The sequence below is a fragment of the Macrotis lagotis genome, chromosome X, assembly GCF_037893015.1.
Source record: "Macrotis lagotis isolate mMagLag1 chromosome X, bilby.v1.9.chrom.fasta, whole genome shotgun sequence".
Lineage (NCBI taxonomy): Eukaryota > Metazoa > Chordata > Mammalia > Peramelemorphia > Peramelidae > Macrotis > Macrotis lagotis.
Window position 1 is genome coordinate 382,574,482 of NC_133666.1, and position 24,299 is coordinate 382,598,780.

Sequence of the window (24,299 nt, forward strand, 5' to 3'; positions counted from 1 at the left end):
GACAAGGATGATGCCCCCAACATCCAGATGGGTCATGGTGCATGGATGTGACTCTGAGGTAGCAATAAGAAGCACCTGGTACTGAAGCTAGCCTTTGAGAACTTCTCATGGAGCTAGGAATGAAGCTCCCACAAAGTCAAGATTATTGATATGCATCTACAATATATCCCCAAAAGACGCTGGTTCAGACCAAGACACTAGAATTATTTTTATATGCTACAGGAAGTTACTGCACTTGTCAACATTCACTCTAGGTTACACACTGCTTCTGGGCTAGAAGAAGGGCAAAAACTGACTGAAAGAGAGGAATAAATTTTAAATAATGATCAAATACAATCCAAAAACAATCAAATACAATCCAAATTTTAAATAAATAAATGCTTCTAGAGAAGCAATCTCAGCAGGGCAAAGTACTCCCATGTATTGCCTAGACCTACAGGATAGAGCAGTTTGTCAGAGCAGATGGCTCTGCGATAGCAACATATTCCCAAACAAAAAACAAACCCTAAACCTGAGATTAAGTAATAGAATAAATCCCCAGATGTTAAAAAAAAGGCAAGGCAAGGAAACAAATGAAAAGAATAGTAAGCTACCTTCTATGGAAAGTTCACTTCCACACAGACTTCAAAAACTCTGGCTGATATTGCCCCAATAGAGAGGATATAAAACTGTACCCTATTTTAGGATTTAGTTTTAGAAAGGCCCTTGGAGATCATCCAATGAGATTAACAAAGCAATGACCTCTCTTATGATGGGTAAAGGGAGTAGGGGAAGAGAGTGATTCCCTTTCTTTTGCCTTCATAGAATTCCATCTTGAAACCTTCAAAAAATATTTTGGGTATCTTTTCTTTTTTTTTTTCCATTACATTCACATCCAGATATGGTCCACCCCAAACCCAGCCAGAGAGCCATTCCCTTAAACACTGTAAAAGAGAAGAAAAAAATTGAGATAGATAATCAGCACACCAACAGAATTTAATAGTATATATATTATGCAATATTCCCCACCCAGAGCAAGGCAAGGTGGGAAAGGAGAGGAGTGAGGAGAGAAGTTTCACTTTCTCATCTCTACTTAGAACTGATTTAAAAAAAAATAATTTGTTGTTTCAAAGGCAGGGTTTTTTTTTTTCTCCTATTGTGTCAGAAGTGAAATTCAAAACCAGATCACAGGTTGGGGGGAGAAAGGAATTGTCAAGTTCTATGTTCAGCCTACTACCACATTCACAGAGCCTTGCCCTCCATCTGTCACTTTCAGACTTTATTTCACATACCTAGAGTTGATCCTGTGCCAAATTGTCTAGAATGAGGTTCATTTATTTTCACCCTCAAATTCTGCTTTCTTTCCCTATTTTCCCTTTCATTTACTGTCCTTATGCTGCCTCTCATTTCCTGGTCAAAAACTATGATAATGAAAATACTTGATAAGCTCATTCTCACTAAAGTGTAATGAGTGATAAAATTGTGAGAGGCAGCAGATGTAGTACAGTGCCATCAAACACTAAACCATCCATATGCATCCCTACCAGCTGCACATTGACTTAGAAAACCTCTTTAACATTAACTATGTTCTATTGTAATTTTATTTTTGTTAAGCACTTCTCAATTACATTTTAATCTGGTTCCCCTCACTCAGGAGTGTTACAGGATGCAATTTTTTTTCAGGAGCAGCTTGTTTGGCACCTCTCCTTTTCTGGACAAAATGTTGGCTTTGGAGTCAGAAAGACCTGGATTGAAATCTTGCCTCCAAAACTTCCCAGCTACATAACCATAGACAAGTCATCTTCTCTGAGACTCAAATTTCTTAATTGGCAAACAATTATAAATATTCCTTCCATAAATGAAGACAGATCTTAAATAATAAAGGGCATAATAGTTTCTTGTAAGGATAGGTCAATATAATTAAAATGACAGTACTAAATTATTTTACTTATTTAATGTCATAACAATCAAGCTACCAAAGAACTGATTTATTATAAAGACAGAAAAAACTAAATTTAGAGGAACAAAAGGTCAAGAATTTTCAGGGAAATAGTGAAGAAAATTGAGAAGGAAGGAAGCAGGCCTAGAAGAATCAGATCTCAAACTATACTACAAAACATTATTCATCAAAACTATTTGATACTGGTTTAAAAAATAGATATAGAGACGCACATGAAGGGACAGCTAGGTAGCATAGTGGATAGAGCACTAGTCTTGGAGTCAGGAGGACCTGAATTCAAATATGGCCTCAAACACTTAATAATTACCTGGCTGTGTGACCTTGGGCAAGTCACTTAATCCCATTGCCTTGCAAAATAAAAGAAGAAGAAGAAGACGAAGAAGAAGAAAGAAAGAAGAAGCACATGAATACAGTAGCTTAGTGTCTGATAAACCCCAAACCTCATCTATTTGGGTAAGGATTTGTGATTTGAGAAAAACATCTAAGAAAAACTTGGAAAGCAATCTAGCAGAAAGTAGGTTTAGACCAACATCTCACAGAAGATAAGCTGAGACATATTGAAATATAAAAGATAACATCATAAACAAATTAGACAAGCAGGAAAGAAAAATCTATGGGTAGGAAATGAGTTTTTGACAGATAGAAAATGGTCAAGTTAGAAAGCATTTTTATGATTTTTTTTTATTCTTAACATTCAGCAGTTCATAATGTTCCCAGTGTAATGACACTAGCATAGAAGAAAGTATCCCTGAGTTTTAATCTTATCTCAATTATAAACTTTCTAGACTTTGGAGAGCTACTATTTCTCTCTCCACATGTTTTCTCACCTGTAAAATAAGGGAGTAGGACTAGATCACTTCTAAGGCTTCATCCAGTTTTAATATTCTATGACTTGCTCTTTTTGAATGTCAACTCCAATTTGATCAAAGAAAGAAAAAAAGATCCATATGTGCAAAAAATTTACTACAGCTCTTTTTGAACTACCAAAGAAGTGGAAAAAAGCGGATGCCTATCAACTGGAGAATGATTGAACAATTTATGGAACACGAAGAAAGATACTATAGTTCCATAAGAAATAATGAAGAGGATGGTTTCAGAGAAACCTGGAAAGCATTATGGGAACTGATACAAAGTGAAGGGAGCAGAACCTTAGAAAATGATTTATACAATTACAACACTGTAAAGACAAAACAATTTTAAAAGACTTGATCAACATAATGAGCCACCATAATTGATGAAGCATGCAGCACACTTCCTGATAGAGAAGTTATAAAGCACAGAAGGATATACCTCCTTAGAAATACACACATACACACAAAATACATATATATTTTAATGAGTTATATATATGTATGTGCATGTATATATATATATATGTGTGTATACATATGTTCTTAGGATTTGTATTCTCATTAAAAAGATAGTTCTAGCAAGCTAGAATCTAAAATTTATCTCTGGCTTAGACCAGCAGCAATACAGTGGGTACATAGATAATTCTAAATTATTTTACCCCTCTTTTTGAGGAGAAGAGAACAGGATCCAAATTAGGACCCAACTGTACTGATCTCATGATCCCTCACCAAAAGGAATCAAAAGTCTTCTTTAGAGAAGAGTGAGCCATACTCCTTTCAAGTCACATTTAGACAAATTGATTTGAATCTATATAACTTAAGTGGATAAAATGCATGCACATACATTCATACATCTTTTATTTATATATGGAGATGCTCATTTTATATAGATTTGTTAAATTCAAAATAAAAAATAAAATTAGTTATAATATATGGCCTCTAAAGTCCTTTCCAGATGATAATTCTGATTAAATATTACCATTCTTATACATATAGGCATTTGAGAGGCTACTAGGTATAATAGGAAAAAAAGCCCTGGCATTGAATTTAGGGACCTTGAGTTCAAATCCTGCTCCTTTATATATACTGTCTCCTTTAGTAGGTGAGAACAGTGAGTCTTCTTAGACTGTCTAAGAAGACTCAGTGTTTTCACCTACAAAAGGAAACAATAATACTTATATCTGACATAGCTCTTATATTAAAAGCCTTTAGTAAACCTTAAACCTTCCCTCATTTTACAAATATTGCAACTGAGATTTAGAAAAGTTAAATAATCTATCCAATGCCACACAGGTAGAATTAATAGAACTGAGATTCAAAGATAGATCCTCTGAATTTCAGTCCAGTTTTCTTTTGTGTCCTAAGAGAAACTGGATTCAAATCCAGTCTCATTCACTTAACTACCTGGATGACCTTGGTCAAATTATTTTAAAACTCAGTTTCTTCTTGTATAAATGATGGGTTTGGATGAAATGGCTACTTTCAGCTATAAAATCCTATAGCACGGGCAGCTAGGTGGCTCAGTGGATAGAGCACCAGTCCTGGAGTCAGGAGTACCTGAGTTCAAATCCAATCTCAGACACTTAATAATTACCTAGCCATGTGGCCTTGGGCAAGCCACTTAACCCCATTGCCTTGCAAAAACTAAAAAAACAAAAAAAAAAATCCTATAGCCCATAGAACCTAGTCCTAACCAAAAAAACCTTACTCTAAACTGCTTAGATTTTATTCCAGGTCTTTGGCCTCTATCTCCACATAAATGACTGATCAGAGAAAAAGTATCCCAATGATGCTTCTGCTTCATTTTCAAAACTGTACATGAATCTACCTAGAATCACACATATCTATGCAGTCCTGGGAAAGGAAGATGCATGCTTCCTGACAGGATAACTCTGCCCCAAAGCTGCAGCCCATGGACAATCTCTTAGCTAAGAGAATGGCTCAATAGTCTAAGAAGATTTGTCTCAATCACTAAAGAGAGCCAAATAGCATTTGGTGACACGTTTAGGCTTATTTTGCTTTTAGGCTTATCCACCATCTGTGGACTCTGAAAGGTTAGTAGCAGGTCAGATCATGAATATGCACTATTATTGTTTAGTATCTCCATTACCGACATCCTAACCTTTCACCCTCCCCCATCACAAATGCACACACATTATCCACTTAAATAAGATGAGGCCTTACCCTCATCACTCTATTGAGCATATAATTTATCAGCTGTTCTCCAACAGAGATGTCCAAAAAATCATTTTCTATTCAGATTCCAAGGAGGCAGAGTCACCTAATATATTTCTTTGTCTGTATCTGTATGCTATTGCTATAGAAAGAAACTAACCCTCTGGTAATGTTTTCCATTTAGAGAACACTTGATTCAAAGAAGCCCATTTAAAGCTACATTGTGTTGATGGGATCTATTTTTAAATCAACAACCCTTTAGAACTGAGCCTTATTCTAACAATATTGCTAGCTATAGGAAAGTCTATGATTATCATCATCATCATCATCATCATCATCATCATTAGTATTGATATTTATGGATTTATACCAGAAAAAAATGCTTTGTTGATAAAAGTGGTTGGGCACATCTACTAGTAACTAGATTATAAATTCCTTAAGGACAGAATTCCTATGTCACATATCTGTGTCTTTTCTCATGCTACTATGGTATATTTTAAATTGTCAATTAAATGAATGACTTTGAATGAATTCCAATTCAATTCTCCATATATTAATTTAGCACCTGTTACCTGCAAGAGATTCTTGATTGTCATTGGAGATACAAGGACAAAAGAAGAAGAAAATAAACCATCTCTGTCTTCAAGAAACATATATCAGACAGACTTGATGGTTTAGGATTTGTTTTAGATTATACTTTCACCTCAGTTCCAGCAAAAAGGTTCTCCTTCATCAGGCTGTTGGCAGACTAAAATCAGTTACAGAATCTATGTACAAGGTCCTTCATCTTCTTGCCTTTCTGGAAGCAGACAACTTGGCCTGTTCCATAAAGAGTTGGCATAAGCCAAGCCTGATTCTGCTCATGTTTACAACTTCCCCTCTATAAGAGATTATTATTATATTAGAGGAACCTCAGCATCACAAAATAAGCCCTAGGGAGGTAGGTACTAGAACTCTAACTCAGTGTGTGATCTTTGACAATCCTCATTTAGAAAACAGGGAGGGAAAAGGAGGTTTGACTAGATAAACTTTGAGGCCTTTTTTTTCACTCTGATGTTCTACAATTCAATGATCACTGGAAGCAGAGACCCCAGGCCTTCACAAGCCATCTTGCTAGAAGGCCAAATCGACTCCTTTTGCTCAATACTTGTTTCACTCAGCACTTCAGGGCCATCTCCAGTTGTCTTAATCTATATCTGGCCACTGGACCCAGATCATATGTGTGTGTATATATATATATATATATATATATATATATGTATCATGGTATCACCTCCCTGATGTTACATGGTCCTCTTCAAGAATGAAAGATAAAAAATTTATGTGAGTAGTCAGAACAGCAATTGGCCAGTTGGGAAACAGGGCTCTCTTTCTTTCTTTTCTTTCCTTCCCTCTGTCCTTCCTTTCTTTTTCATTCCTTCTATTTGCTGAAACCTAGCAAGATATCTTCAGGTTTTCCAGTCCTAAATCACTCTGACTCTCACTGTTGGTCAAAAATCCCTCTGTGTCATTGTTTTGACCCCTAACTGATTCAGAGTGAATGTAAAAAGCAATTATTTCTGTTTTGGTCAGAAACCTTTTTTTTTTAATATACAAAAGAGACAATTCTTTGCTTCATTTCTTTCTTTTGGGGGGGTTGGAAGTGGGGCAAGGGGGTTAAGTGACTTTCCCAGAGTCACATGCAAGTAAGTACCAAATGTCTGAGGCTGGATTTGAAGTCAGGTCCTCCTGACTCCAGGGTCAGCACTCTATCCACTATGCCACCTAGTTGCCCCCGCTTCATTTCTTACTTGCCTGCTTTAATCAAGGATTGAGATTTCACAAAAACCTTTTCTTAAAAAGGATAAGTTTTCCCACTGCCTGCTGGGCCATCTCTAGTCATCCCAATCCACATCTGATCACTGGACCTATATGGCTACAGAGGAGAAACTGAGGCTAGTGACTGTACATAACCCTCCCTCACTTAAATCCAATTCACTTACGTGTCAAAGCATCACCTCCCTAGTGTTATGGTCCTCTTTAAGAAGGAAGGAGAAACAACTTTGCTTAGCACTTAGCCCCAAGGTTTTCCCCTTTCTTCTCCACCTGTTGTGGCCATATTCCCTCTCAATCTCTCATGCATATCAAATATGTAAGGGAAGTAATGGGAACCAGAAACATTTAGATTTTAAAAAAATGGCAAGACAAACCTGTTTGGTCTGGCATTTCCTGATGGAAAGATTCCTGTTGGCCCTGGGGTTTTGAGGAGTTCTTGCTGTCTTCTGCCAGTATTCTTTTGGTGTTCTGATCTTTTATCTGTATCCAGATATCTTTGGATAATTGTCATGTTATGAAAAGAAATGGAATAAAAAATTTGTTCCAGAGATCCTGTTGTAAATTCAGCTGAATTAGATATATCTAAAGTCACTCCAATCTGAAAAGCAAAGGATGAAGTAGAGGATCCAGTAAAACGAGAACCAGACTTTCTATTTGTACTAAAAAGAAAATACTCAATTAAATGGAAAAGAAAAATTATATGAAAAGCAATGAGTAAATGAAGTCATGTTTACAAAAGTTGAGGGCCATATTTCTCTAGTTAAAATTTGAATCTTTATATTCTAGCTATCATCCCATAAAACTCAATATATCCATGACTTGTTGAACCTACCACTTATCTTTGGGTACAGACTTTGTTAGAAATGGCTATAGTTCCATTCCCCAATTGACAAATGGTCAAAGGATATGCAAAGGAAATTTACAGATGAGGAAATCAAAGCTATCTATAGTCATATGAAAAATTGCTCTAAATCACTACTTATTAGAGAAATGCAAATCAAAGCATCTCTGAGGTACCATCTCACAGCTCTCAGACTGGCCAACATGGCCAGAAAAGACAATGATCAATGTTGGAAGGGATATGGAAAATCTGGGACACAAATACATTGTTGGTGGAGCTGTGAACTCATCCAACCTTTCTGGGGTGCAATTTGGAATTACTTCCAAAGGGCAACAAAAATGTGCATAGCCTTTGATCCAGCAATACCACTCCTGGCTCTATACCCTGAAGAGATCATGAAAAAGGGTAAAAATATCACTTGTACAAAAATGTTCATAGCAGCCCTATTTGTGGTGGCAAAGAATTGGAAACTGAGGGAATGTCCATCAACTAGGGAATGGCTTAATAAACTGTGGTATATGCATGTGATGGAACATTATTGTTCTCTTAGAAATCAGAAAGGATGGAAATTCAGGGAAGCCTGGAAAGATTTGCATGAACTGATGCTCAGCAAGATGAGCAGAACCATAAGAACGTACACCCTAACAGCAAAATGGGAGTGGTGATCAACCTAAATGGATTTGCTCTTTCCATCAGTGCAACAATCAGCACAATTTTGGGGTATCTGCAATGGAGAATACCATCTGTATCCAGAGAAAGAATTACCTTTAATTAAACCTTTAATTAAAAAAAAAACATTATCTTATTATGTAATTTTGCTATCTCATACTTTTTTTTTCCTTAAAAATATGAGTTCTCTCTTATCACATTCAACATAGATCAATGTATACCATGGAAACAATGTAAAAACTAACAGAATGCCTTCTGTGGGGGGTGGGGGTGGGGGAGGGAAACAAGATTAGTGGAAAATTGTAAAATTCAAAATTAATTAATTAATTAAAAAAAAAGAAATGACTATAGTTAATGCCATTCAAATTCCACATAATTCCTAGTTGATCAAATGGAAATGGCAAAAAAGAGAAGTCATTGTGTATCTCAAAAGAGGTATCAAGGATAATAAGCTTTAATCAATCAATCAACCAATATTTATTAAGTACTTGTTTTGTGCCAGGAACTGTGCTAATAAGCACTATGGATTTTAAAAAGAAGCAAAAACTGTCTCTTCCCTCAAGAAGCTTACAAGCTATTAGGATAGATAATATATACGTATATTGCTACACTCAAGATATATACATAATGTGTACAAAAGTAGTCTCAGAGGAAAAGACCTTAAAAGTTGGGGGAAACCAAGAAACATTTGCATATAGAACTTAGCCCCTGAGTTTAGAATTAAAAGAAGCCAGTTATCATTAGAGGCAGAGGATAGGAAGAGCATTCTAGGCACATAAGACGACCAATTCAGAGAGACAGGAGATGAAGCATTGTGTAAGAGGTCTGAAAAGTTTTAAAGGTATGAGTACTTGTCCAGGGGGATAGAGTGGGGATAGAATATAGTGGGCTGAACTCTTCAGTTTAATCATTTTTCAGTTATGCTTGTGACCCACTTGGGATTTTCCTAGCAAAGATACCAAAGTAGTTTGCCATTTCCTTTTCCAGATCATTTTACAGTTGAGAAACTGAGGCAAGTAAGGTTAATAACTTGTCCATAGTCACACAGCTAGCAAGTGTCTGAGGTCAAATTTCAACTCAGGAGGATGAGCCTTCCTGATTTCAAACCCCATTTTCTGTCAACTGTATCATACCCCAGGTTTAACTATATGGCCATTAGTATCCCTTCCAACTTTCAAAATCTGTTTTTATATGATTTCATGATTCTATCTTCCATCCTGTCCATTTCCTTCAGAAATATTTCTCCTATGAAGTTTCTATCTCTGCATGGATGACTGTTTGATCAAAATATCAAACTCTATTCTTTCTCCTGAACCCTAGTCCCACATTTCTTGGTGCCTGTTATATCTCAAACTTAACATGTCCCAAACTGAACTCATTAATCTCCCTATTTCTCTTTGTGCACCAACATCCTTCCATTCACCCAGGTAATAAATTAATTACTTTTGACACTTTTGTTTCTCTAAATCTACTTAATTGACAAGTATTATCAATTCTACCTAATATTTCACAGTTATCTCCTTCTCTACACTATAAGGCCACCATGCTGGTTGAAACCTTCACCATCTCTTGCCTAGACTGTGATTAGTAATTGGTCTCATTGACTGCATTGACTAACCCTCTTCAATTCATCCTCCTCATATTTGTCAAAACAATCTTCCTAAGATTTAATCAGGTCAATCAACTACTAACAAAAAAGCACATACTTGCTAATTCCTAAATTCCAAGATAAAACTTAACCTGGAATTTAAGACCATCCTTTTGTTCCAAGCTACACCTTAAGATAGTAATATCATTCCCTTTAGATTATTAGATATTCCTTTAATTCAACATTATGGCCAACATCCTTGGTTTTGCCTTCTGGGGTCAGGGGTAACAAGTTTAAGAAGACCGGGGATGATCCAGGAAAGTGGATAAGAGTAGACTAGAGCTGGAGAGAGCCAAGAAAGAACAATGTCGTAGAACTCAAAGGAGGGGAGAGTTTCCATAACAAAGAGAATGGTTCACAAGGTCAAAAACTTCAGAAAGGAAGATGAAGGCTGATTAAAAAGGTCATAAAATTCAATAGTTAAAATATATATCACTTTCTGAGAGTAGGTTATACCAAAGGTCAAAATAGGAAAAGAGTTGACAGAGTTCTTATAGAAATCTGAAAGATAAAAGAGAACTTCATAAGTGAAAATTTGGGGTTTTTTTGTTTGTTTCTTTTTAAGAATGGTGGAGGTCTGAGCAAGTTTAGAGGTAGCAAAGGACTTTGGGAGAGACTGAAGAAGGGAGAAAGAATGAATGGTAAATGGGGCAAAATCTCAAGTAGAAAGAAGAGGAGGGGAACAAGGGAAAAAATAAATGGGTCACCTTTGGCAAAGAAAAGGACTACCTTTTCTCTCAATAATGGAGTCAATAAGGGAGAGGATAGTGAAATGTAAAGGAATTTTGAGATGTGGATTAAGGGAGGAGAGGGAATTAATAGTAAATAGCCTTATGAGAACAATCTTTGAGGCAGATTCAGAAATGACTGCACTGCAGGAAAAGAGTCATTTGGGAATAGCTCATTAAAAGGAGCCTGATGGGCAGGAAACAAAACAACATTGCTCTTCATTCTCTTAGCAAGAATTTGAATACAGAAAATAAGAAGATGGAAAAGGAGAACTGACTTTTTGCTCTCCCCAATATTTGAAAAAAAATGCAACTACAATCAAATCATATTGGCAGGGAGAAGAAACTCAAAAAAGCAACTATAGATAGTCAAGACAAGTCTCAAAATTGACCTTCCTTGGGCAAAACCAGAACGGCAGAGTAAAGGCAAGAATTCTCACAAGCTCTCCCCCAGACCACTCCAATATCTTTAAAATAATGACTCTAACCAAATTCTAGAGTGACAGAGCCATAAAAAATACTGAGTGAAACAATTTTTCAGCCTAAGGCAAATTGGAAGTTCTATGGGAAAGTTCGGTTAAACCAGGGTTGAAAGGGCTTGCAGCACAGCCTGGGCCCAAGTCAGAGAAAATCAGCTCCAGCCATTGAGAAACAGTCCACAGAGCACCTCGATACCTATGGGTGCCTGAGTCTGTGGCAGCAGTGGTGGTTTCCAGACCTCTCAAGTCAGGGATTACCAAGGACATTTGGGAAGCCCAGTAGGAAAACTCTGTCACACCACAGTAAGAGCAGAGGCCAGTCCAGCACAAGCAGACCCAGTCCCTGAGAACCAGGAGCAAGCCTGGGAGTCACAGGCAGGGAGCCATCCAGCAACTGCTTCCAGAGTGCTCAGCCCTTGTACAGTAAGGGGGTGGGGAGAGATTGCAGAGGTCTTTTTGCCATCTATCCCTGAGTCAGGACTCTGTTGCTTTGCCCATATTCCAGATCTATTCAGACCCCAGACCAGTCTCAGGAAAAGGAGTTTTACTGCCATAGTGGAGTAGGGGCTCTCCTCTCCTCACAGTTACACGGCAGAAGAGAATATTTGTGGTTATTCACAGACCAGAAAACAAGCAAGCAGAGTAGTCTTAGCCTCTCATAAGATCTTGAAGGAATTGAATTCTGGGACAGGGGACGGGGGGGGGGGGGGGGAGGAGAAGAGAGGAGGCAGAAGGGAGGTGTCCATGAAAACAGCTGCAAAAACTCAAAAGTTTGAGACAGTGCATCCTCAACCCTGGAAGCAGAGTCATACCTTAACAGAGAATTAAAATCAACTATAAATAACAAAGATAAGTCTCAAAATTGCCCTCTTCTGTGCAGAACCAAGATGGTGAAGTAAAGGCAGGTTGGGGAAATGAGCAAACAGAAGAAAAAAAATCCAACCATAGACAATTACTTTCTTCCTTTGGAGGATCAAATTATACACTCAGAAGTTAACAAGGTCAAAACTTCTGTATCCAAAGCCTGCAAGAAAAATATGAATTGGTCTCAGGCTTGGAAGAACTCAAAAAGGATTTTTGAAAATCAAGTAAGGGAAATTGAGGAATAATTGGGAAGAGAAATAAGAATGATGCAGGAAAATCATGAAAACCAAGTCAGCAGCTTGGTGAAGGAATTACCAAAAAAAAACAATACTGAAGAAAATAGCATCTTAAAAACAAGTTGGGTCAAATGGAAAAAGCAGTCCAAAAGACTAATGAAGCAAAGAATACCTTAAAAAGCAGAATTGGCCAAATGGAAAAGAAGACATCAAAGCTCTCTGAAAAAAAAAGAATTCCTTCAAATGTAGAATGGAGCTAAGAAAAGCTGATGTCTTTGTGAGATATCAAGAAACAATAAAACAAAACCAAAAGAATAAAAAACCAGAAGAAAATGTGAAATATCTCTTTAGAAAAACAATTGAGGGGAAAGTTAGGTACTGCAGTGGATAGAGCACTGGCCCTGGAGTCAGGAGTACCTGAGTTCAAATCCAGCCTCAGACACTTAATAATTACCTAGCTGTGTGGCCTTGGACAAGCTACTTAACTCCATTGCCTTGCAAGAAAGAAAGAAAGAAAGAAAGAAAGAAAGAAAGAAAGAAAGAAAGAAAGAAAGAAAGAAAAACAATTGACCTGGAAAACAGATCCAGAAGAGGAAATTTTAAAATGATTGGACTACTTGAAAGTCATGACCAAAAAAAAAGACCTTAGACTTCATTTCTCATTGACCTGAAAGCTTAGAAGTAGAGGGTGAAATAGAAATTGAGGGAATCTACTGATCACCTTCTGAAAGAGATCTCAAAATGAAAACCGTCAGAAATATTATAGCCAAATGTCAGAATTCCCAAATCAAGGAAAAAATATTGCAAGCAATCAGAAAGAAACAATTCAAAGATTGTTGAGCTACAGTCAGTATAATACAAAATTTAACAGCTTCTATATTACAATCCTACATTAATACAATTTGATACATTAAGGGCTCATATATCTTGGAATATGATATTCCAGAAGACAAAAGAGCTTGGATGACAACCAAGAATCAAATATCCATCAAAACTGAACATACTCTTTCAGGGGAAAAGATGAATATTCAATGAACTATAAAATGAAATCACATATGGAAATATTCAATGAAATCAAACTTTCCTGTTGAAATGACCAGAAAATTTGGTCTTCAAGTATAGGACTCAGATGAAACAGAGAGGGTGAATAGAAAAGGCAAACTATGAAGGACTTAATGATGATGAACTCTTTGGGAGGATGGTTCTGATACCTCATTTAAACTCATTTATTAGGGTAGTTAGAAGGAACATATATAGAAGGGAGTTGAATTTGAAGGTATAATATATTAAAAAGATGGAGTTAATGGGTGAGAAAGGAATGTACTTGGAGATAGGGAAAGGAGAAGTAGAATGGGGTAGGTTATTTCACATAAAAAAGGCAAGGAAAAGCTTTTGCAATGGAGTGGAAGAGAGAAGGTGAGGGAGGGGAGCCAGTGAGCCTTTATTCTCATCAAAAGTGATTCAGGAGGCAGCTAGGTGGTGCAGTGAATAGAGCACTGGCCCTGGAGTCAGGAGGACCTGAGTTCAAATCTGACCTCAGACACTTAATAATTGCCTAGCTATGTGACCTTGGGCAAGTCACTTAACCCCATTTCCTTAAATTTAAAAAAAAGTGTTAAAAAAGTGATTCAGAGAGGAAATAACATGTATACTTAATTGGGTATAGAAATCTATCTTAGCCTAGAGGAAAATAGAAGAGGAAAGGGATGGGGGAAAGGGGGGGAAAGGGGGTATAGGTGATAGAAGAGAAGAAAGACTGAGGGAGAGGTTAGTCAAATGCAACACACTTTTGAGGAGGGACAGGGTAAAAGGAGAGAGAGAGAGAGAGAGAGAGAGAGAGAGAGAGAGAGAGAGAGAGAGAGAGAGAGAGAGAGAGAGAGAGAAAATAGAGGGAATAGGATGAAGGGAAATGCAACTAGCATTAGCAACTGTGGTGAAAAAAACTATTGAAGCAATTTCTCTGATGAACTTATGATACAGAATGCTATCCATCTAAAAATGAGCTGATGGTGGCTGAATATAGACTGAAGCACACTTTTATCCTCACTATATTTTTCTTGAGGTTTCTTTCTTAGTAGGGGGAAGAAAGATTATGTTTAATTTAAAACATGATTTGTAATAATGTGTTTCATAGCTGTTTCATTCATTCATAGTTTCATTGCAAAGCAAATGGGTTTAAGTGGCTTGCCCAAGGCCACACAGCTAGGTAATTATTAAGTGTCTGAGGTCAGATTTGAATTCAGGTACTCCTGACTCCAGGGCCAGTGCTCTATCCACTGTGCCACCTAGCTGCCCCATAGCTATACACTTTTAAACTACATTAAGTAACTTGTTTCTCAATGGGAGGAGTTTGGTGGGAGGAAGGGAGAGAATTTGAAACTCAAAATTGGAAAGTAAATGTTGAAACTTGCTTTTGCAAGTAGCCGGAGTAAAAAAAAAAATTAATTAATAACAAAAGTTAAAAAACGTAAAAAAAAAATCGACCTCTTCTGGGAAGTATCTCCCAGCATTTCTAATTTTGCTCTTTTTAAAAATTTATTGAGTTTTTAAAACAATATCTGAACCATTGTACAACAACATTTTTAATGGGGGGATGATATCATTGATAGTGTTTTCAGCTGGAAGGGAACTTGAAAGACCAGATATTCTGATCCCCGTTTTATAGATCAAGAAAAAGTTTTCTCAACTATAAAGTAGAAATTAGAATAGCATCTGCCTCCCAGGGTTGTTGTGAGGATCAAATGAGATAATATTCATGATGTGTTATATAAAGGCAATGTTGATGATGGTTTACAGATCCAGAATCTGAGGCCCTGAGGAGATCAAAATCTGTTAGTCAGTGATAAGAGTCATAATTTGAACTCAAAATGTCTTTCACCAGAGGGGAGAGGAGGGGATGTTTGTTGACAAGCAAAGGCTTGCTTTATAATAAGACAGCCAAGAAAAAGATTACCAGTAGCGGTCCATTTGGGAAAGAATCACGGGCTGTAAACAGGTGCATCAAGAATCCTGACTAATGCCAGGGAAGTTCATGTGTTTACAATACATTTTTAGCTGGTGAAAAATGATCAGAGAAAGTCATGGGAAGGCAGTGGAGTGTAGTACAATGTACACCAGACTGTGAGTGAGGATATTCTAGAACCAGTTCCAAGATGAACTTGAACATATCAGATCACTTTTGAGTTTATTTTTTCATTTGTAAAATACAAGTAAGTTGCACCAGATGAAAGGGCTCATTTTTCTATCATTTATAAATCATTTTTTTTCTTGCAATAACTTCATAAAGGAGACTGTGCATTATTTTCCCTTCATGGATCAAGAAATCAAGACTAGGAAAATTAGGTTAATGGCTAGTAGGAATCAAGCTCAGGTCCTATATCTTGTAGCTCCCAATTCAATGCTCTTTACAACACTTCTGAGATCCAATGGTACTCTAATCCTGCCTGGATTCTAGGCTGAGGTTTCATGAACCAGAAAAGCAAATGCACTCTTAGGGTGCATTTTTAAAGTCTTGTTTATCAGAACCATGGAAAGTGTTCATCTTGTACTTTGCCCTAGTCAAACTTTCTCTGTCCAGTTCTAGGTGCCACATTTTCAGGGCATTGATAAGCAAGTGACCATCTTGGACATCCACCAGGAAGGTGGATAATCTCAAGATCATGCCATTTCAGACTTGATTGAAAGAACCTGGTATGAATAACCTGAAAAAGAAAAAAATGCTAGATGATAGGATGATTGTGGGCAAATATTTAAAGAACTGTGATGCAAAAGAAGAATTAGGCAGCTAGACGGCCTAGGGGTAGAGTGTTGAATAGTAGAAATCTGAGTTCAAAACAAGTCTTAGACATTTATTAACTGTGTGACCCTTAACCTCTGTCTCAGTTTCTTTATCTGTAAAATGGGGGTGATAACAACATCTACCTCACAGAGTTGTTGTGAGAATGAAGTGGGATAATATCTGTAAAGCAGTTTATAAAACTTAAGTACTAAATTATCATCATCATCATCATCATCAGTTCTACTTGACCCTAAGGGGCAGAACTATGAGCAGTGGATGAAGTTGTACAGAATTAAACTTGCTTGATGTAAAAAAAAAAACAACTTTCTAATAATTAGAGCTATCCTGAAATGAATACTCTCAAGATCCTATGATTATACTTTCTATTTTATTATACATGACAGGAAAAGGGAAATACCTAGATGTCTGTGTAATAATAATGCTATAGTTTTGCATATCATCAGAACCAATTTCCTTTCACACATAAACACTGACAAATTTGGAAATTAAGCTAAAAGCTATCTTTTCAAAATGTTTCATTTTTAATTTTGGGCATATCCCAGAGGTCATCAAAACAAAGAAGTGATGATGAAAAAATAATAGCACAATATCACTCAATGCAACATTGCCACACATAGCAATGAATGCCACCTACTGGAAAAGAAAATGGTTATATCAATGAGACATTGTCTAGGAATAAATACTCCTTGTTTATGTTTGAGAATGGTTTTGGAGACTTAGGACCTGGATACCAAAGATAGCTCTGCTACTTACTATCCATATGACTTTGAGCAAGTCACTTTACTTGGGTTTTCAGAGCCTCAGTTTCTTCATCTGTTAAATAAGATGGAACAGTTGATCTCTAAGTGACCTTTCAGTTCTATAGCTAGGATCCTATGATCTATTTATCCTTAATTTTGCTTCTACATACTCCACTCCCAAAATCCCTTTAAACTGATTCTCAGCATATCATCATCCATTTTTTTCTGTCAAAATAACTCTTTACTACTTTTCAGTTCAACATAGACTATTCTGACATCTGCCCTTTCAACAAATGAGAAGAGCTAAATCTGATGATTGGTTGTCTCCTATGATTTTCAATAGGAAGTTCTCAAATGGGACATGTGGGGTTCAAATGACTGGCCTTTTCTAACCATAATAGTGTAGAGGGAAGCAAGATAATAAAATGTAAAAAGACTAGGTGAGGCACCAGGAGAACTGGATTCAGCTCACATTTCTCTCTCAAGCTCAGGAAAAACTTGGTATAATTTGAGACATACCTATCTAAAAGATTAAATATTCCTAACAAAAGATATGTCTCCAATTAGCCTGCCTTTAATGCCTGAAATTCCCAGTTCTGATGTTTGCTGGGGGAGGTGATCAATTAGCTAGCTAAATAATAATAGGAGTTAGTTTATTTGATTAACCCATTATCACCCATGGAAAATATCATGTATGCTTCAGTATTATAGAGAATAAGCTCTGGACAGACTCAGGTTCTAGTCCAGCTCTGCCACCAGTTAGATGAATTACCTTAATCAAATTACATAACTTCTTTAGGTCTTTTTTTTTATCTGTAAAATGATAGTTTTGTTCTCAAAAATTCCTTTTTATCCTATGGTTCTATGTTAATACATAAAGGATATTTTAGTACTGGGTCTAGAGTCAGAAAGACTGAATTCAAATCTAGCTTTAGACACTTACTACCTTTGTGATCTACTTGTGTAATTCTAGGCAAGTTATTTAACTTCTGTCTGTCTTAATCCACAGAAGGAGAATATGGCAACCCATTCTAGTCTCTTTGTTTGAAAACTCCATCAGATACAATTGACAACAATCTAAGAAAAAGTAGCTATAAAAAGTGAAGAGGCTTGGTACGGCATTGAATAATAATAATTGCTTTTAAATTTGTTAAGTGTTTTAGATATATTATAAAAAGAATTGATGTAGTGGATAGCCCCCAAGTGAGGAAGATGTAGGTTCAAGATCTGACACAATAGCTGTGGGTCCTGAGGAAGTCACTAAACTTGTCAGTGTTACAGGAAAAACACTAAGATTATAAATTGAAAATTATTTGCTGGTTTGCAGTTGTAGAAAGTTTTCTCACCTGGACAGGTTCAAATCTCTTTTAAACCTCTGAATGAGTTTAAGATTAATACTGTGTATATTATTATTCCTATTTTTACAACGGAGAAAATTGAAGCTCAGAATGGTTTAAGTAACTTATACAGAATCACATAGTTAACAAGTGGTGAAATGAATTCAAGACTTTCTGACTACGAAGTTTAACACTAGTCATCTTACTATACAAAGCTGGTTCTGTTTTAACCACTCTTCATTTTTAGAGATTAATTGTACTTAGGGATGCTAACAGATTTTCTGTCTTAAAACATACAGATTTCTTTCTTCCCCATTCTCTATCACTAAAAAGGTAGGATAGTATAATATGGAATAAGAGGATATGGGTTCACATCCTACTTCTGTAGGTGTTACTTTGGGGTCACTTTGGGTACCTGTGTCATTTATTCTCTTCAGGACTTGGTTTCCTGATCTCTAAAATGAAACAATTTCACATTTAGCTACCTTGAGGCAGGCAAAGCTATGCCTGAAGTGTTATAATTATTACGTTGGGACAACAGTGAATACAGTGGAAAGGATTACATTTGCAGTCAGATCGCCTAGAAATTTTAATATATGTGCAAAATGATCATTAAACTGGTTCAAGAAAAGTAGTAACACATATTGAGAATACTATCTTGGGGTATGGAATGATTTAAGACATCCTTTACAGTTGTATCCTCAACTGTTAAATCTGTAGGAATTTCTTATTTGCCAAAAATAGTCATTATTTAATTCCTTTAACACATAACTGTCACATTATTCATAGAGGATCTGGGTTTGACTCTTTTTCTGGTTCTTCCTATTGGGCAGGTCTTTTAGATTCACTTGGTCCTCATCTACATAATGAGGAGGCTGGATAATCATTGAATCTCCATCTTCTTCCCAAGTGACCTTATGAAAGAGTCCATATTACCAAAGGTCCTTTTCTTTAAAACATTTGCCCTTTGAACTTAGCATTCTACCATGGCTAGCTCACTGCCAGAATATACTGAGGCTCTCACATGGAAGGTGCCCTCACTAAGGCTCTCACCCAGAACTACAGCAGAAGATCTTTTGCATCATTTCTAAAAACATCAGTCAGGGCATGTCATACTACAAAAATTCAAGTCTCAGCAGCATGTTTTGCATCTGGACTTTAAAAAAAGAATGCTTTCTTTGGCCTTTCTGGGGGCCACTTGAAAGTCATCTCCATTCTCAAAAACCTTGACTGATAAATTCCATTTTGCTTTATTTCTACCCAAGTCTATTAAAGTTTTTAGCATAACTGATGGATAAAAATTACAGTCAATGTTTCTTCTTTTGAAAAAAAACTACCAGTCTATTTGAAATCATTTTAGGAATTTTAATCATAACAAATGTTTTAACAGTTGTCATAAAATCAACATTACCACATATACAAAGGACAAGACATCAGTCTGGCATACAAAAATACCATATATTAAAATAGGGATCAGTGGGGAAAAAAAAAACACAAGACTTTCTAAGACACCATCTATGACAGAAAGAGCAAGCAAAGAATGCTTTTAAGACATTCAGATTTATAAACAGCAGCTTCATATCCCCTTTACAAAGTCAATATTTGGCAACATTTGGACGATATTTCTACACAGCCCGGCAGCTCATATATCTGTAGGGCTACTTAGCCCTTTAAAGAAAAGCTTCTAAAATAAATTATCCACATTATTGCAAATGAAACATGTCACAGACTTGAGTTAACAGCCTCAGAGCAGTATTAATCTAAGCTATTTGACTGGAATATTATCAACTGGAGAAAGCTAGAAAAGACTAGGAAACCTACAAATGGAGCAGTGAGTGAGTCTGCGACAAGGGTGGAAGTTTGTATGACCCTGAACTGGAACCAGATTCACACCTGGATATGTCAAATGAGCATAATATATACTACTAGTAGAAAATATGTGAAAAAATGGAAAAAAAGAAGAAAACAGAATTTCCAGAAGTAAAAAAATAATGTTTCCCCAAATTCAATTGCAACTATCTCTTTAAGACAGTTTTATGTATCCAAAGGAACATGTAATAAGACATCCAAGGATGCAGGGATTTGTTTTTATTTTTCGGTATAATTTGCCCAGGTCATGTGTCTGAAAAGGGTATTAGAAACCAAGGGATAAAAAATATGTACAGAAAGGTCCTGATTTGAGTTGGGTTTTTTTTTTGATTGCTAAAATAAGTCAAATCCTCTCAGCTTCCCTATAATTCAAATCCTCTCAGTCTCACAATAGTTAGTACATTCTGAACATGCTGTTCATTTTTAAGTCATTTAAGATCCTGGTTGAAACAAGAAGATTGTTGAAAAGAAGTTTGTGTCCTGTCTAGTTCATTACTAGTTTTTCTATTTCCATAACTGAATTTTTTTTTTTGCTTTTGTTTTTGTTTTTAGGTTTTTGCAAGGCAAATGGGGTTAAGTAGCTTGCCCAAGGCCACACAGCTAGGCAATCATCAAATGTCTGAGGCTGGATTTGAACTCAGGTATTCCTGACTCCAGGGCCGGTGCTCTATCCACTGCATCACCTAGCTGCCCCTCCACAACTGAATTTTGCTAGTCATTTTAGAATCTAACATCTATAAGTGGACCTTATTAATTTTAAGAATTTTTAGTTCTTAAATCTTCTCAAGATTGGCATTTGGCAAATAATATTCAATAGTCAAGATAAGTTTCAGAAAAATCTCACAAAGAATATTTAAAGAAAAACATTAGAATAGTATCAACATGCTAATTGTTGCTAGTAAAAAATAGAATGGATGGCTATAAACCAAATAAATCTTATTTAAAAGGCCCCTGTCTTGTTGATCTTTTTTTCCTCTCCATTCTACTTTTTTCCCCATTAATGTTATCTACTGCTGATACTTACATATCATCTGACTATAAACTTCAAACTAAAAAGTGAGAGCCCCTTTAGAAACAGTCTAGGACACAATAACCTATATGCCTGGGAATGGGCTACAAATTAATGGATATTAGGATTACTGGGATTGATATTTCTATAGTTTTATCATGATATGTTTCAAGGTAATGACTTAAATGAGAGAGGTTTGTCAAAAGGGGCCTAAATTCATAACATCCTTAAGAATATGAAGAAGAAAAATGTCACACTGTGGCAAACTTTAAGAGTTCTTGAATATTTTGCCTATTGTGCCAAAAAAGTGATTGCCTGTAAGATAAAATAATTAATAACATTAACAATACCTTGATTTCAAGAATGCAGTATTATCAAGAGAGCTCAGGACCCATTTTACTTATCATATTTTTAAAAGGAAGACATACAGCCGGGCAAACTCTGAAAGTAACTTTTATAAAATGATGGCCTCTATACATGAGGTAAACTTTTAAAAATCAGTCACACTTCAGGAATTCAAGTCATATGCTGTTATTTTCATTGAAGAACCTCCGAAATAACAAGTCACTTGGGAGGCAATGGATTAAATCTCAAAAGAAAGACTCTGCATTGATCAATGTCTGTTGTGCTGAAAATTTATACAGCATGATCAAATTCTCCTCAAACATGTAATAGATGTGTTTTTCATACACCCACTCCCTGCAGTTTTTAGAGACAACAATACAGACCATGATATAACTGATTAATAAATTATCTAAACATTCAAATTCATTGGAGTACGTATAATCACAATCTGATTAGTGCCACATTTCCATAATGATTTTACACATAATAGGCAGAACATGACTGAAAACAACTAAAAATTTTATGTAGATGTAATTTATAGCTTTTACAGTATATGGAAATAAAGCATAAATATACATTCTGATGCTTAGTTATGTATAAAAATCTATTTAATTTCCACTAACACAATACTCAAAAATATTTTGAGATTAAAAAAAAAGCATGAGTAGGAATGCCAGTATTTATCCTTAAATATACACATTTTAGTTACTTTTTAAACTAAATAATGTCTCATTCCTTTTTGTTTTTCAAGTGGGAAATCTTGCTTAGATTAAGGGTACTGATGAAAAGGGTAACCAGTAACTCTATTGCAAACAGGTAACCTATCAAGTGATGGTCCTCTTTGTTCAAGAATCAAAGATCAACTGGTTTGTTTTATCTATTTACACATTTCACCTGCTTTATTTATTTTCATATTATCACCCCATTAGAATTCTAGAGGATAAGGACTGTGCTCTTGGCAACAAGCATAGCATCTTGAACACAATAGATGCTAAACAAAAACTGCTTTTGAATTTCAATATTCAAAGTAGTGTAAGTTTCAGGCCAAGAAAAATTTACCATCAGAAAGAAAGAACTTGGTAAGAAACTTAAGGTAAGATTGGAGGAGACATAGATGAAGGGAATGAGAAAGGAGTGATGACTTTTTAATGAACAAGTGACAACTAATTGTTCTTGTATTGTTACTAATAAAAGATAGAAAATATCCCAAATGAAAATAAGCTGAATGTAACAAAAACAAAATTAATATTTAATGAAGAGGGTGGAGGTGGCATTTATATGTTATTCTCAGAAATGTACTTCTAAATATCATTGTACCTTAGAAGTACCAAGTGTTTGTTTAAATAAACTATTCAGGTGAAACAAGAAATAAGATATTGAGTTCCTAACATTAAAAAACTAAGTGACTTTAAAGTAAGTGACTTGACTTATCTGAATCTTCAGTTACGCCTTGTAAATTGACTTGGTTGAGGTTGGAATGGATATTCTTTAAGGTCCTGAAACTATTATTTATATATCATTACTTAATATACTTTTGTGAAGCTAATGCCCCTCTTAAATATTAACAAAATGAGTACCGGTTCTGCACAGTTCAGAAGGAAGCCAAAAAAGAAAGTAAATTCCTACTAAAATGACACAGACAAGAATCTTGTCCTTCTCTTTTGAAAAACAAGTTATAGACAAAAATCAACTTAATTCAAAGGGAAAAAATTTCAATAAAATGCCTAGAATTTTCAATATACTTAAGGTAATAAAAACATTAAACATTTTAAACACTGCAAAGTAAATGGAAAAAAATATTTTTAAGATACTTGAATCCTAGAATTATCATACAAGATAGCCTTGGGAGGGGGAGATTGGTCTTCATATAGGGAGGAATTAAATATGACTGATTTTGTTAGTCACATAAGCATTTGCTTTGTTTTTGTAAATCAGACAACTTAAGATGAATCAAATAAATTATGAAAATAAAGGAAGGAATTTATTAATAAACCAAAATTATTAACAAATCCAAAATTCTTTCAGAGAGAAATGAAATTATAAACCTGTAAAAGTCCCCTACTTAGTCCTCTCTTTAAAATGCAAAATAGTATTTTTCTGTTTCAGTTTGGCATCTGAAAATTTATGTATACATATACATTTACATACAAATATACACAGGAAACCCCAGCACAATCATATCTAGCTGGTAGGTCTTCAAGGATAATCAACACAACTAAAGATCGCTTCTATTAAAACACTCAGAAAATGCTAACTCATGAACTCTCATACTAACTAGAGTTAAATGCATCTTATTAAAACTTCAATGCACCTAGAAGTGGGGAGATAAGAGAAAAGTGAGAAGAGTAAATTATCTTACTCATCCATTAGACATTCATTTGGGACCACAAAATTCTGAAACAATTTTACATCATATTCCATGCACAGCTTGTAGGCCAAAACATTTTAAAGCTATTGCTTAGTAACAATAGATTTAGCAAAGAGAGCTAACACACATTTGTTTAATAAGCCTTTTATCACACTGTGGCTCAAAAATCCCACGTGTAGAGGCATGATAGACATTCAAAGCTTAATTTATATAATTTGTTGATACAAACTAACTAATAACCACAAGAGAGGACATCAGTGGACCTTCACCCTTAAATACTTTAAATACTTATTTTTAAATCCATTGAAGCCCCAAGAGGAAAATAAGTGGGATTTTCAACCATATATTATCCAATTTTTAACAAAGACTAAGGCCTCATAGCTCAGTCTCAAAAGTGCAACTGCATAAATAATGCCTACATGATTAACCAGCACATGATTACAGCTCCTGTCAACCTTAAGTTTAATTTTGTGGTTTTTTAAATTTTTTTTATAGAAAGCTAAATATCTTTTAGTTCTCTAGTAACCAGATATTAGTGTTTTGACACCAAAAACTTTATCATCACCACTCAGGCCTTCTATAATTAG